Source organism: Sinohyriopsis cumingii, chromosome 15 (assembly GCF_028554795.1).
Source record: "Sinohyriopsis cumingii isolate HCF-2022 chromosome 15, ASM2855479v2, whole genome shotgun sequence".
NCBI lineage: Eukaryota > Metazoa > Mollusca > Bivalvia > Unionida > Unionidae > Sinohyriopsis > Sinohyriopsis cumingii.
In genome coordinates this window covers 91,791,151-91,805,452 of record NC_142975.1, presented here as the reverse complement: position 1 = coordinate 91,805,452, position 14,302 = coordinate 91,791,151, and the positions used below count along the sequence as shown (strand labels likewise).

The following is a 14,302-nucleotide window of genomic DNA, read 5'->3' as shown; positions in this document are numbered from 1 at the left end:
ACCATTTAGTGTATTACGTGTTTTGAAGGAAAGATGTAAGCCTTCTTCTTTAAGTCAATGCAAACACTGATGGGACTGAACTTTGGCCGCATGTGTCCCAGTTAAATATTAATGTTTTACGCAGATGCTGTAAGAAATATTTAAGAATCTGTCTTCCCTGAATGATGTGGACGTTTATGGCAAATTTGGTCCATTAAATGTGTTACATCACACAAACATGTCATTAATTCTATGAAACATTTAGTTTGTTGAATAAATCTTTAAGCCTCTTTCAGTTAACAAATAACCACAATTGCTTGTTCTACTTGACTGATATTAATGTCATTGTCATTCACTTAGTCAACAAATATTTTCTCAATCTTAAGTCTGTTAGCATGTAGATTGCCTTCATGTTTCAGTCATTCTCCTGTTCTCACCATGAAAGTAAGTCAGCATATATACATTGTTTGAAGCTGCTGAAATAGACAACGTATTTTGCTCAATACAGGACCCGCACTTGTGAGAAGTAGCCAGTTACGGTTTCGTAGTTTCAACTCAGGGGTGGGGTTGGGAAAGGAGTGTGCTGTTCTTTTAGCCATTTCTATATTTGTAACTGTACTGAACTGGAGAGGAAAAAACCAAATGCAATTACTCTCTGTGAATTTAGCATGGGAATTTTTTTAGTCATGCATGCCAACTACCAAACAAACATAATGCAAGAAATTATTCTGTCTATGAAGTGCTGGTTGGGGTGGGGTGGGGAATAGAAACAATAATGGTAGAATGATATGCGAGAAGGTAAATAAATCAGCTGAGGATCTCACTCCAATTAATTCAGAACCCTTTATGTACCATAATTCCTATGATACAAATGTATGAATTGAATAGCGATGGAATATAATGACAGTTACATAGGTTTCTGTGAGTTATTCGGGTTTGTTTAGCTTTATGGGCCTTACGTGTTGGCAATATTAATGAGTGTGTATAAACCCAGCGGTTGTGATGTGTTACAGCAATCAGCCACCAGGGGCCTTTTTATAGTGGTGTCAAGCACTGGGGCATCATGATGCAGACATGTGGCATGATATCCCTCTTGGTCATTTTACCCTGACACTGGGCTACCAGACCACCAGGGCAGTCTGAGAAAATAGTAGTCTTGTAATATATATATATATATATATATATATATATATATATATATATATATATATATATATATATATATATATATATATATATGCACACACACACACACACATACATACACCTCCTGAAATGGAAAATAATTTAACGAAAGGAAAATAAATATTTTGCCTTATCATTTCCCATTATTAATTTTATGTCTTGGCCTGTGCACTTTATATATAGGGACTAATACTGATTTTAATTTTAATGATAAAAATACATTTGATAATTGTGATAAGGTAATTGTGAGAAGACAGTAGATATACAATCTAGGACGGAAACAGAAGTCAAATAAAATAATTTCTTTTGATTCAATTATTTCCCTATTTGAAGAAATGAATTGTGGATGCTTAGAATTATGACAATGTGTGGCCTAACAGTATGGTCTTATGTACATGCAAGTAATAAAAGAAATACTGTATGATGTTAAATGTTTTATTAATTTTGTTTATTTCACACAGAAACGTTAAAGACCACAACATCTGAATACAAAATGAATTTGAAATCATGCAATGAAAAAGACAAAGTCATTTTTTCATTTCTTTCCTTAATACTTATTACAAGGCCTCTTAACATGTGAAACAAGTCTTTATTTAAATGCAAAAACTCAAGCACCAAAAATGCAACTTCTTAGTATTTAAATTTTAATTATAGTTACAACGAAATTAATGGTGTTTACAAATCACAATATAACTTATACACTCGTCAGAAGCTGTCCAGGTGTGTAAATTCCTGAAAAACATTTGGGACACAATGGGGTCAATGGAGGTGGGAGACTGGTAAAAAGATTTTGAAAAGCAGGACATCTTTTATGTACAGCATCTTACCTATCTGAAAACATTATTAAAGCATATACTGAATAAAATGGTAGCAAATTATGAAGAATGCAGTACAACTTGTCATTCATTTAAATCACTGTTGTAGACCTAAAGGACAGACATGGTAGACATTTGTAGGCTGGGGAAAAGCCTTTCAGTGTCCAGGGAAGCCAAATAATTGTGGCTGTGACAAAAACCAATTCTAAATATTTCTAATGGTAAAATTGGAGTACAGCTTCTGCATTTATTGGGTATACATTTTTTAAAGCTTAATTCCTCAAGTATTCATTTGCAAACACTCAGTGTAACTCTCACTACATTACTGTGTAGAGATTTAAAGTCTATAAAGCAATTAAAAGCCAAATACTGTATCCTTACTGAAAAGAAAATTTACACTTACAAGGAATGTACTTCAGTAATTTTCATCTGCAGCCACATATTTTGTTTGCAGAGGTACATTGTACCATTATTTAAAAAGTTCAGGTGAAACACTTAACATGTATACTGTACTCTTACATTATATAACTGTACAATTTGCAATTGCAAATGACTTGCAGTCACAATTAGAAACTTTCAATGACAATGTTTGGACTGAATACAGAAAATATATACATTTCAAAACATGTTAAACTAGGTAAGTAAATTATGAAACAACAGTGTACATGTTTTATACACAATGGATTTTTGTTACCAAAAGAACAATTTTTCTGGGAAATTCATCAGACTAAATTTTCACCACAAAACATTGGTCATTTGAATGTCGTTTTTCTAGAAAATCAATAAATGAAATTTATGGTATCCAAAAGTGGTTTACTGTTGCAAAGGCAACATTCTATCATGCATGTACATATTGTTCACATTGTTACTTGACGGGAGGAACACATCCACTACCCACCGTTTCGTGCCCATAGGCAACTACTTTCTACCCAGATAGCCACCAAAATATTTTATGTGAATACTCTTTGGACAACAATTATTGCCCATGGTTTGATGCCAGTTCATGTTTCATATATTTATGAACATATATACATATTTAGTGCTTTTTCCAATTACTGACACAAGTACAAAATATAAAGCATGCACACATGATAATCTAATTATTTAAATAGTGGAGCTCCCCCACCAAGATTCATTCAATTTTAGCTTATTTACTACATGTTCCATATTTTTAAGCTTTGCGTTTAGGGCTGTTCCATTTGAACATACATAGTACCCAGGGAAGGCAGTTTTAAAAAATATATGTACATTGATTTTACAGATTTCATATTTAAATGATAAGAAAATTCTATGCTGCATCAATGGGTGAGTATCCCACTTTGAAAGTGCCTTCCTGGGTCCCATGTATGATTTAATGGAATAGCAATTAATCTGGCTGCCATCATTTAAGTTTAATCAGCAATCAGAAGTAATCTGTAATATGCTTTTTACATTTCTTTTATGTTTTCAAACTAAGCTGAAATAATAAGCAACATCTTAACCATTACTCAATAACACAATCATGTATAATACAGTTGGAGCAGATGCCTTTGCTAAACAAGAAAGGTAAACAATAATGAAAAGTGGAGCTCTATTAATTGCTCTTGCAACAGAGCAAAATTTTGACATGAGTAAACCAGTACTGCTTTTTAAGAGTAAAATCATGGAAACAGCAGAAAGTGTGGTCAGAAATGTACATCCCTTTCAGTATTACTGTATACTGAGTTAGCAATACAAATAACATGTTTACTAATAATTGGTGATTCTTGATAATTTGTGCTGTTGGAGACTGATGAATTTTGCTTGTGCTCTGACAGACGAGGCAGAAGTTGCATTCTCTGTGTAAATCTGCAATCTGTAGCAGGTACATGGATTTCAGTGAAGCATAACCTTGTTCTTCTCAATCATGAGAATGACATTCATCACTGGATCTGAAAGATAAACCTACAATATTTAATGACAAATAATGCACTTAGCAGCCAGAAGGAATCATTAATCCATAAGCAACTTTCACTGTATTACTTGCAATATTTCCAAGACAGAAGAATACATTTTCAAAGAATTCGTGAACTTGAAAGTTTTAGCACATGTTTATCCACTAGGGTCCGTATTTGGAGGGTCTTTTATACGTAGGGATAATTTTACAATTAATACTATGGACAACATAAGTATGTCACAAACAGTTTCACCTCCTATAAAGAAAAGGAAAGTTAAATACGATAGTGACACAGATCTCTAATTACCAATGAATAATCTAAAGCAAGATATTGCTCTTCGTTACAGCTTGTACTAAGTATAACTACAGTAGAGCTGAGTAGCCAGTATCGTTTCATTATTTACAATATAACTTTTCAAAATTGAAACTGATGAAAATGAAAGTTTCTTGTAATAAATATTACCTATTTATTGTCAATTTCATATAACATCCATATATTAAATGTGATAATACCTGTCAGATTACTATGTGACGTTTTATGTTATTTTTCTTTGCTCATGCTAATAACCTGTGTAATTGGGATGCAATGGTCACACCACAGCCTTCATTAACATATTTGCATTAATGAGTCACATGTAAACATTTGCGCATGAACTATATTACACTAGTGAAGAGTGGCCAGTGGTCTAAAGCGTTCTCCATTACGGATCACTGCCATCTCACCTCTGTCTGCGTGGGTTCGAGTCTCGGATTCAGCCAATGTGGGTATGTGAGAAAGCTTGTCAGTAGCTTCTCGTGGGTCGGTGGTTCTTTCTACGGGTTTTCCCTGGATCTTCCTCCACCATTAATACTGGCCACCATGTATAGCCTATCGTGTGCTGAAAAATGGCGTTAAACCCTACAACAACAACAACAACAACAAGACTAGTGAAGAGTTCTTTTTGCTTTAAAGGAAAATATTGGGTGAGATAAATAATATACGTTGGGGTTTGGACTCCCCCATGTAACCCCTTGACTGCGATTTACATGTCTTGGTTAAAACCATAACATAGATTTTATATGTATTTCCCAGAAAGGAGGACTGGACAGGTGAAAATAATGAGAACGAAGTAAGAATTATTTTATTTAGCAAACAGAAAATGAATTTCTTTTTTTTCTGAATTTCTATGAAGGAATGAATCAATTTAAAAGATTTTTTCTATATCATTCCAGAATAGCTTTCCTTTTAAAAATATCATAATATATTTAAAAAGGTTATGGCAATTAACATTGAAGTGGAAGTGTTACTATTAGGAATTGTTATGTTAATATATTTAGGTGTGGATCTCATCAAGAAAAGGAAAAACATTTTTTGCTGTAGCATAATTGCAGCAACTTTTTTCTTCACTTTTGGAAACATTTTGGTGAAATCTCTAACAGTTATAGAGCTTAGTGAACTGCATCAATGTTTGTTGAAAAATCAATTTTATGCTGCCAAATAATAATATAAACATCATGAAATAAATATATCACTCTTTAAATGACTAGCAAACAATTCATACAGTGACAATAGTATTAATATTTGTACATAAGAGCATGGAAGCATTATGGAAGTTTCACTTACATTTAGCTATGCAACTCAATCAACAGTTTGTTATTCATAAATACTTATATCTACCATATTTACCATACATGTTGAGACACCATAAATTAATTCTGAATGTACATTTTTGTGCACTGTATGTTCTGGGACACATTGTTTCTTTTCCAGTCTTAAGTTGTAGGCACGTTTTAAATCATTTGAAAATTACATGTCGGAAAATGCACTCCAACTTAAAGTTTTATTTAATAAATTATAAAACTGTACTTTTGTTTAATCCATTGCAGCATCATCTCAACAACCCAACCCTTCTCCTGCACATATATGATCCATTCCTTCAATGCATGAATATCATTTTAGTTTTGTCATACAGTGAAAATGTATTGTTGGAGACAACACATCTAATTTAGCGGAAACTGCATGGACTAAAGTCATTTTATTTAAGATCTGCACCAGTCATGCTAATTCTCACACTTTCAGCCACCATTTTATTGACAGTCCATCCAGGAATGAGATCAGACCACACTGGAATTTTATCCATGTTAATGATCATATTGTCTGCAAAATCATCTACTCTTCTGGGCTTCATGAATTCATCAAATGATTTTATTGTCTCCAAATCATCTAGGTGACCCTGGATCATCGATGTCCATGCATGAAGTACTATATTGTGTCACTTTAAAAATTGTTTCATTATTTCAATTTATGTCCAAAATTCCTGTGAAAACTGGTCAAATAGAAGCAAAGTAGTTTCCTTATGTGGGCCGACTCTGTGTGTGTGTGTGTGTGTGTGTGTGTATGTATGCATATATATATATATATATATATATATATATATATATATATATATATATATATATATATATATATATATATATATATATATATATATATATATATATAAATCAGAACACTTAAAAGAATCCAAAATCGGCTTGGTTTGAAAAAAATAACCTTTATATTGATATCCTTTAAAAAATAATCGGCTTAAAAGTATCCAAAGTTGGCTTCCAAGGTCAGCTTGCTTTGCAACAAAAAAATCACCTTTGTCTTCAATATTCTGCTGGCAAAATTATGATTTGATTTGAATTTTTTAAAACAAGTTTTCAGTCATATCGCTACAATGTCTGCAATGTGGCAGTTTATAGTGATGTCTAACACTGGGGCATCATGCCGCAGACATGTAGCATGATGTCCCACCCAGTCACATTATTCTGACACCAGGCCGACCAGTCCTAACACTAACCTCTTAATGCTGAGCGCCAAGCGAGGCAGGAACTGGATATAATACAATCTTGGTTATTTTGCACATAACACTGTCTCATGGGTGAATGGCACATGCCTTCAAGCAATTATTCATGTCTCTGCTGCATATTTGGAGTGTGTGGATACATTTTCTTTAATGCTCATGATGGAAAAAAGAGAGGAATAAGTGATAATAATACAATGTTAATTGATAACAATACAATGTTAATTTCGTTCATTTTATTATCAAATAAGTGTTATGTTTATCAATTTTAATGCAACATGGGGGTACAAATTAAACACAAATTTATTTCATTTTTTAAGTCTTGGAACATATGACCTAGGTGTAAAAGAAGTTTCACCATAAGTTCTAGTACATGAAAAAATTTGTGTCCAATATATACAGTTATTATTAATAGGCAAGTAGCACTAATGTATAGTAATAATGATAGACAATGAAGCCTCTGCACTAACAATAATGTATATGTTCAAAATAGATCATCCATTTATTAGAACCACCACAATTTTCTCTCTAAAATGCTGCGAAATGTAGTAGATTGTTCATATGTTAGTTTAATTATCTGATTATATAATACAGAGAAAAAAGTATCTCATAAATATATACCTTGAAATGAAGCAACGTTGAACACTGATAAACTGAACTAATTTATTTCAGCAGCTTAAACTATAAAAATTGATGTTAAAAAAGTAAACTAAATCATGCTATTGAGACAAATGATGCCTCCAACTTGCACAATCTAAATTCAGATCAAAACTTCCTTTAACTGCATTCAAATACATGAAATTGGAGTATTATCCATACAACTGAACCGGAATGATTGCAGTGAAAGTGTGTACGTGCTCAAGAAACAAAAATCTTAACATCCAAATCAACATTCGTCGGGGGGCCCCTGAGTGGCCGAGCGTTTCTAAAGCACTCTCTGTTACAGATCACTGCCATCTCACTTCTGTCTGCGTGGGTTCAAGTCTCAGATTCGGCCAATGTGGGTATGTGAGAAAGTTTGCCAGTAGCTTCTCGAGGGTCGGTGGTTCTTTCCGGGGATTTTCCGGGTTCTTCCTCCACCATTAATACTGGCGTCCATGTATAGCCTATCATGTGCTGAAAAATGGCGTTAAACCCTACAACAACAACGTCAACAACATTTGTCATTCTGATTAACTTACCCAAAAAATCTAATGCAATCTGGTAACGCAGCATTTCCCTTTACCTTTGCTGATGTAATCCTTCTGGAATTGCCCACTGCCTTTATTGGATCACTGCACAAATGAAATAAAAAGAAACATTTTGCATTAGATGTCTGAACACCTTGTATACCGCTGATGGAAACAAAAAGGAATCAAAACATACCCATCTTACATAATTTATTTCGCCAACAGAAAGCAGAGGTCACATTTAATTGCATAAAGGGGTACCAAGTCTATTTGTAACTATCAGAAAATCTAGGTGATTAATATTTACATCTGAGTTAACATTAAGTCAGTACTCAGAATTTAGTCCCTACCTTTCTTAACGTATACCCCCCTCCTGCTGGCTCAAGAGTGTAATCATATTGCTTGTTTATTGACTGGTGTGTGTGTGTGTGACTTGGATTTCTAACGTAGCTTTAACAATTTTTCAGTCATATCGCTACAATGTCTGCAGTGTTGCAGTTTAAAGTGATGTCTAGCACTGGGGCATCATGACACAGACATGTAACATGATGTCCCACCCAGTCACATTATCCTGACACCAGGCATACCAGTCCTAACATTAACCTCCTAATGCTGAGCGCCAAGCGAGGCAGCTGTTAGTACCATTTTTGTAAGTCTTTGGTATGACTCGGCTGGGGATCGAACACACGACCTCCCGCATCCGAGGCGGACGCTCTAACCACTAGGCCACCAATGCGGTTTGTTTACTGACTGGAAGGCATTTTAGTTACTCTTTGTAACAGTGTCGCTTTAGTACAGTTGTCTAAGTTAGAAGCTGTGCACAGTCAGGGATAAAACATCTTTTTGAATCAAAGCTGTGTTGCTACATGAAGTTTTATCACAATACTTTGTGCTTTGATTTCATCTGGGACTTGTTACAATATTATCTGTTTCTAAGCTTTCTGGACATAGGACGAAAGAGTTCTTTGTCTCTGGTAGAATTAACACATGATATATTTTCTTGACTGGCAATTGTAAGATTATTTGTTAGATGTTAATATTTTGGGATGCATCATACAAAGTTGTTTTTCAGTTTGGCCAGTGCCTGTGAACTCTCTCTCTCTCTGTACTTATTACCTACAATGTGAAGTTGCTTTCACTCCGAACTTTAGGGAAAAGTTTGCTCTACTTGTGATACAGAGACTATCAATATACTAGAACAGCAGTAGTTAAAAGCAATAGCGGTTTATAAACATTCAAACTCATCAGCTTACCCATCATGTAAAGCTGAGTATTAAATGATACTAAATCATCACTACGAATATCCCACCCAATAAAGATTAAAATTAATACTGCACATAATAATACAATACGTGTGCAATAACTTATATTTACATGCGAACAATTCAAAGTGAAATATCTAAGACATAATGGAATTAATGTGTTTAATCTAGAAAAAATATTAATTGCTGCTCACAGAAGGTGAAACCATTCAGTGTATTGAAGGAATCACAAAAATATTGCCCATTTTTCATGTTAATGTTAAAAATAATACATAATTCAAAATGCCGATCCATAGCTTAAGGAACGGAAAATGTACCATTTTTTATGACAACTTAAAATGTTTCCACTCTATTACAAAATAAATAATATTTCCCTTTCACACATTAATGTATAGCATATATGTTATGAGATGTGGCAGACAACTTTAGATAGCGTTTTATGTCTCATGCAGAATATGGGATAGTCAGTCACACCCATACTTCTAGTATGGATGCTTATACGAATCATCTATGATATATCAAATGGAAAATATACCTTTGTAGCATCACATTTCTCAGCTTGTCCTTAGCCGCTGACTCATCTACACACCTTTATCAGAGGAATGGTCATGTGAACATCTTTTCGACTATCAGGTGACAAGGCCCATTTGTAAAAGTCCATATAATTACCAAAATCAGCCGAAATATACACTAATCTGCAAACAAAGTTAACAAAAAAAAGAGAAAAAAGTTACAATGAAGAATTATATTTCAAGCACAAATGAACTATAACGACATTATGGTCAGCTGTTAAAACATTTCATCGATCCAGCAACTTTACCCATGAACAGTTACGCTGGCAATAATAATATTCTGATAATGATGTTAAGGGTTGTCCATAAAGCACGTATGCAAACAATTGGTGATTTTTTACCCCCTTTCCCATTAGTCATTGCAAATCATACATTTTGTATCCACCCTTGTGTAAATACATTGCTGAGTCACCACACCCTTTCCAAGAATAGATGGGACAATTGAATTTTAAAAGATGAAGTTATTAGTAGTCATTAAAAATAAGCAGTGGTTTAAATTAATACCATGTAAAACAAACTTTGAAAATGAAAGTAGGAAAGTATTAACATTAACTATAATAGTGATACAAAGGTTGAATTTTACAGAAATCGTAACCAATGCTTTTCTACAGCAAATGTAAATATTTATCTCTAATAATAGTTTTAAACAAGTGACAGCAGCTAATATTTAGTTGACCTTAACTTCAATAGTCAAATATCAGACAGTGACTAAATTTTTTATATCAACTTTGGAAAATTGGAATATTATCAGCCTTATCATCATTTGGAATGACTGGACCTCAAAATTTTATCATCAGCTTCGATATCATCAAAATCATGAACCATAACAGTTCTTTTCTCAGGTGACAATTTTGTAAGGTGTGTGCAATCATGTGACATTTCATGATGGCTTAGGATGAGTAATTAATTTAAGACACGCTTCTGAATCTCACTTTTATAAAAGTGAAGGACAATAGGTGTCAAAAAGGCAATCAATGTGTCTATCCAAGTACAATACTGTCCCAGTCTGGCAAGGTATGGCTTCACAAATTCGCATGAGGCACCAGGGTCTGGAATGCATAATCTGTCGGCATCATGATATAAAATAACTGGTTATGCCAGAAAATGAAGAGGAAAAAATGTCTTCTGCAAAGTGCACCATGTGCAATAAAACTACAACATATCACACTTCATAATTTTAAGCAGATATAGACTCTGACTGACATGGCATATCAGCCACTTTGCATCCAACTCATCTGCTAGTTATGTTTCTGACTTGACTAGTCTTCATAAACATCACAGTTATCAAAGAATATTGACCCTATCGCTGCAGGACATACTTAGCAGTTACCCTGCCACATACACAGGCTAATGCTTTTTGAATTTTTTTCAACACCCCCCACCTCCACTCAATGAATACATACTTTATGCTCGACCTATTAGTGTCACAGAAAAAATAAAGTGACAGAATGAACTAATCATGTCACTATCACAAAAATTACCAGTACATACATTATATAATATACAGGTGACCGCCCCGGTGGCCTAGTGGTTAGAGCGTCCGCCTCGGATGTGGAAGGTCGTGGATTCAAACCACAACTGAGTCATACCAAAGACTTCAAAAAATGGTAATAACAGCTGCCTTGCTTGGTGCTCAGTATCAAGAGGTTATTGTTAGGACTGGTCAGCCTGGTGTCAGGATAATGTGACTGGGTCGAAGATGATGCTGCATGTCCGGGGAATGATAAACCAGTGCTAGAAATCACTATAAGCTGCCACTGCAGACATTATAGTGATATGACTTAAATTGTTTTAAAGCTATGTTAAAAATCTAAATCACATACTATAATATACAGGCAAATGTACATTTATATGGACATGTTATTCGTAAAACTCGAACAGTACTGGTTGTTATTGTTACCAGATATGGATATGCACTGACAAAGTTATCATTCAACTTAATGTTGAACAGACTTCTGATGTTAATGATCAGCTGACTGTAAAATATCAATATGATTACCATCAAGGTTGTAAAATGTTTGTTTTAGGAGATTTTTGGATGGATTTTGGTACGCATAGGATATGGGAAGATATGGACCAGTATATAGACACAGCAAAGTCTTTACAACTACTAAGGTAACATACATCTGAGTGATGAAGCTGCGTAATGTATATTTATCATTTAAGCAGACCAAAAATGTCTTAAAACTTGTGTAGTTATGTCACAAAATTTATGAGACTCATTCAATTCAGTTTTTGATTTAAACTGATTCAAAATTCGAATTATTTCTTTCCTTTTGTTTCGATTTTGTTATCTACTATACATGAGTGCTTTGATATTTCAGGTCATAAAGTCTGCAATCAGCAAATAAGTTAATAAAAACAATGACCCTCAAGATATAATTTAAGTCTGTTGTTGTTTGTATTAAAATGAATTTATTTTCCACTATAAATCAGATGGCTGTGGGAAACAAACGATAAACAGACGTTATGTACAGTCCTAGTTGTGAAAGGGGAGTTACTCTGATATTGCAGTAAGACCAGCAACACAACAATAATCTGTATTAATGTTGGAAATTTAATGTATCATTGTGTTGCACAAAGTGTAATCAACTTGAAAAATGGATGCTACTTCTATGGCACTCATTATGCCACCTGTGCCCTACAGCAACATAAACTTATAAGAAAGAATTAAAGAAATGCATTTGTAAATAACCACCCACGATGACTGGAGTTGCTCTGTGATTGTTGCTGAGAATGAACAATCAATATGAGGGTGAAAGTACATATCAACCTAAGACTGTTTGAACAACAACCGGTGTTCCAATGAAAAGTAATAAATCGTGTACAATGCAGCTTTCAAGTCAATGCCTGTTAAATGCGAAAGCCACCAAAAAACGACATTAACATGCGTCACATTTTGATTCTTATTTGCTACCATAGCTTCGATTTCCTAGTTCTTGACCATCACAGTAATCATATGGTCTAACTCTTGTATAACATTATCAGACAACAAATAGGCAAAACATTTTGTTAAAGTGATAGAAATTTTAAGAAGATATTGATTCTATCTGAGAACACAGGTTAAGGATATTATTTTGAAACAGCAGTATTCATGGGTTTACTTATCAAATAGTGTACGCGTCAGCAATCTTTACATTTTCCCAAAATAAACTGGTGATTTAGAACTGGTAACCTATGGTCATGTGGTATATATAAGTACACAATATGTGGTGCAATAGATGAAATAAATACCGAAAAGTTCAAATATCGAGATACCACAGAACCAGTATCATCGGAAGCTAGGCCACATCATATTGTTTTCTCCACAGGGGCTCGTATCGTTACTTACAACTGACCTGTCATACATGTACTATTATACGATATTTATGTTGTCCAAATATCAAAAATGGGGAGGCAAGGGTCAGAGGAAACTCGGACTAATGTACTATATAATAGCTACAATATAGCACATGTATGACAGGACCATTGTAAACAACGATCCGAGCCCCTGTGGGTTTTTCAATGATTTTTTAATAACGGTAATAAACTTAGAAGTGTTTTAATCGGAAAGAAATGTAATTGCCAGTACCCAAATAAAATGTAACTTATTTCTTAGTAACGCTGTCAGTATACATACTACCACGAGTCCTGCCGTGCAGATAAAATATTGCGATCTTATTACTAAACCACGAAAACCGATAACGGTCATAAATGGGTATGAGGCGTACTGTTTCGTTTAATTTCAGTTCTAATTTAAAAACGTGTCTATTGAAAAATATAAACGTACAAAGAATTCATAGATACGGTCATAATAATAATAATAATAATAATAATAAAACTAAAACTACTAGCGAAATAACCTTGCAATTCAACAAATCCACGAAAATTGATGACGCCACCAATGGCGGTCTAATTTCAAATAGTACCTAAAAAATTGTAATAGTAAACAAAATAAAATGCAATTACCAGCTCTGAAATGAAACGTACAATGAATTATTAGTAACGGTTAAAGTATATACACTACCGGTCTGATAACATAATACTAAATTGCTAGCATTACAAGTCTCCACGTCAATGCTATTTTCTAAAAACCACAATGTCCAATGAAAACCATCGTTTCAACAAAGTCATTTGCATATTTGCATAAATGAATATTTAATGACTGGTAGGATGTCTCCATTATCCCAAGTGTTACTACCGGAAAACCGTAACCCTAACCCTGTCACAAGAACACAGTTTTCTCACAAATGACTCAACTGATTTTCATCAGCGTATATCACTGGATTCATCTCCTCAATATGCATTTTTACACTATAAATTCTCTACTTGATTATTTCGATTCAAGTCTCTCTGCTTTTACCCCAGTACATAGTTGTTTTTTAAAAAAATATCAAAAAAGGTGCAAAATAATCTTTATTTTGTCAGTGAAAACCTATCAGTGAGTACTTATCTTCTATGCGCGGCATACTTCACAGCCTTCTGGTTATATCAAGGATTAAATAAAAATGACTTCTCTGTTACAACATTTTCTATATGTCAAACCCTAAGTACATTGTTGAGTTCATCGTGTATACACACTTTCCAGACACTTGCAC

At 33.9% G+C, this 14,302-nt stretch overlaps 1 long non-coding RNA gene across 7 annotated transcripts; it reads right to left on the bottom strand.

The window, feature by feature from the left end:
* Nucleotides 1-1,585: 1,585 nt before the first annotated feature.
* On the bottom strand, nucleotides 1,586-13,799 carry LOC149782303 (uncharacterized). 7 transcript variants are annotated; one of them, XR_016414313.1, is made up of 6 exons: nucleotides 13,674-13,724; nucleotides 11,217-11,482; nucleotides 9,689-9,848; nucleotides 7,948-7,996; nucleotides 6,720-6,878; nucleotides 1,586-3,889 (listed from the first exon to the last, which is right to left on the bottom strand). It is a non-coding gene; the product is annotated as an uncharacterized LOC149782303 (long non-coding RNA). The 7 variants fall into 7 exon arrangements; XR_016414315.1 differs by lacking the exons at nucleotides 11,217-11,482; nucleotides 13,674-13,724 and adding an exon at nucleotides 13,732-13,799; XR_016414314.1 differs by lacking the exon at nucleotides 11,217-11,482 and having other exon boundaries at nucleotides 13,674-13,758.
* Nucleotides 13,800-14,302: the final 503 nt, after the last annotated feature.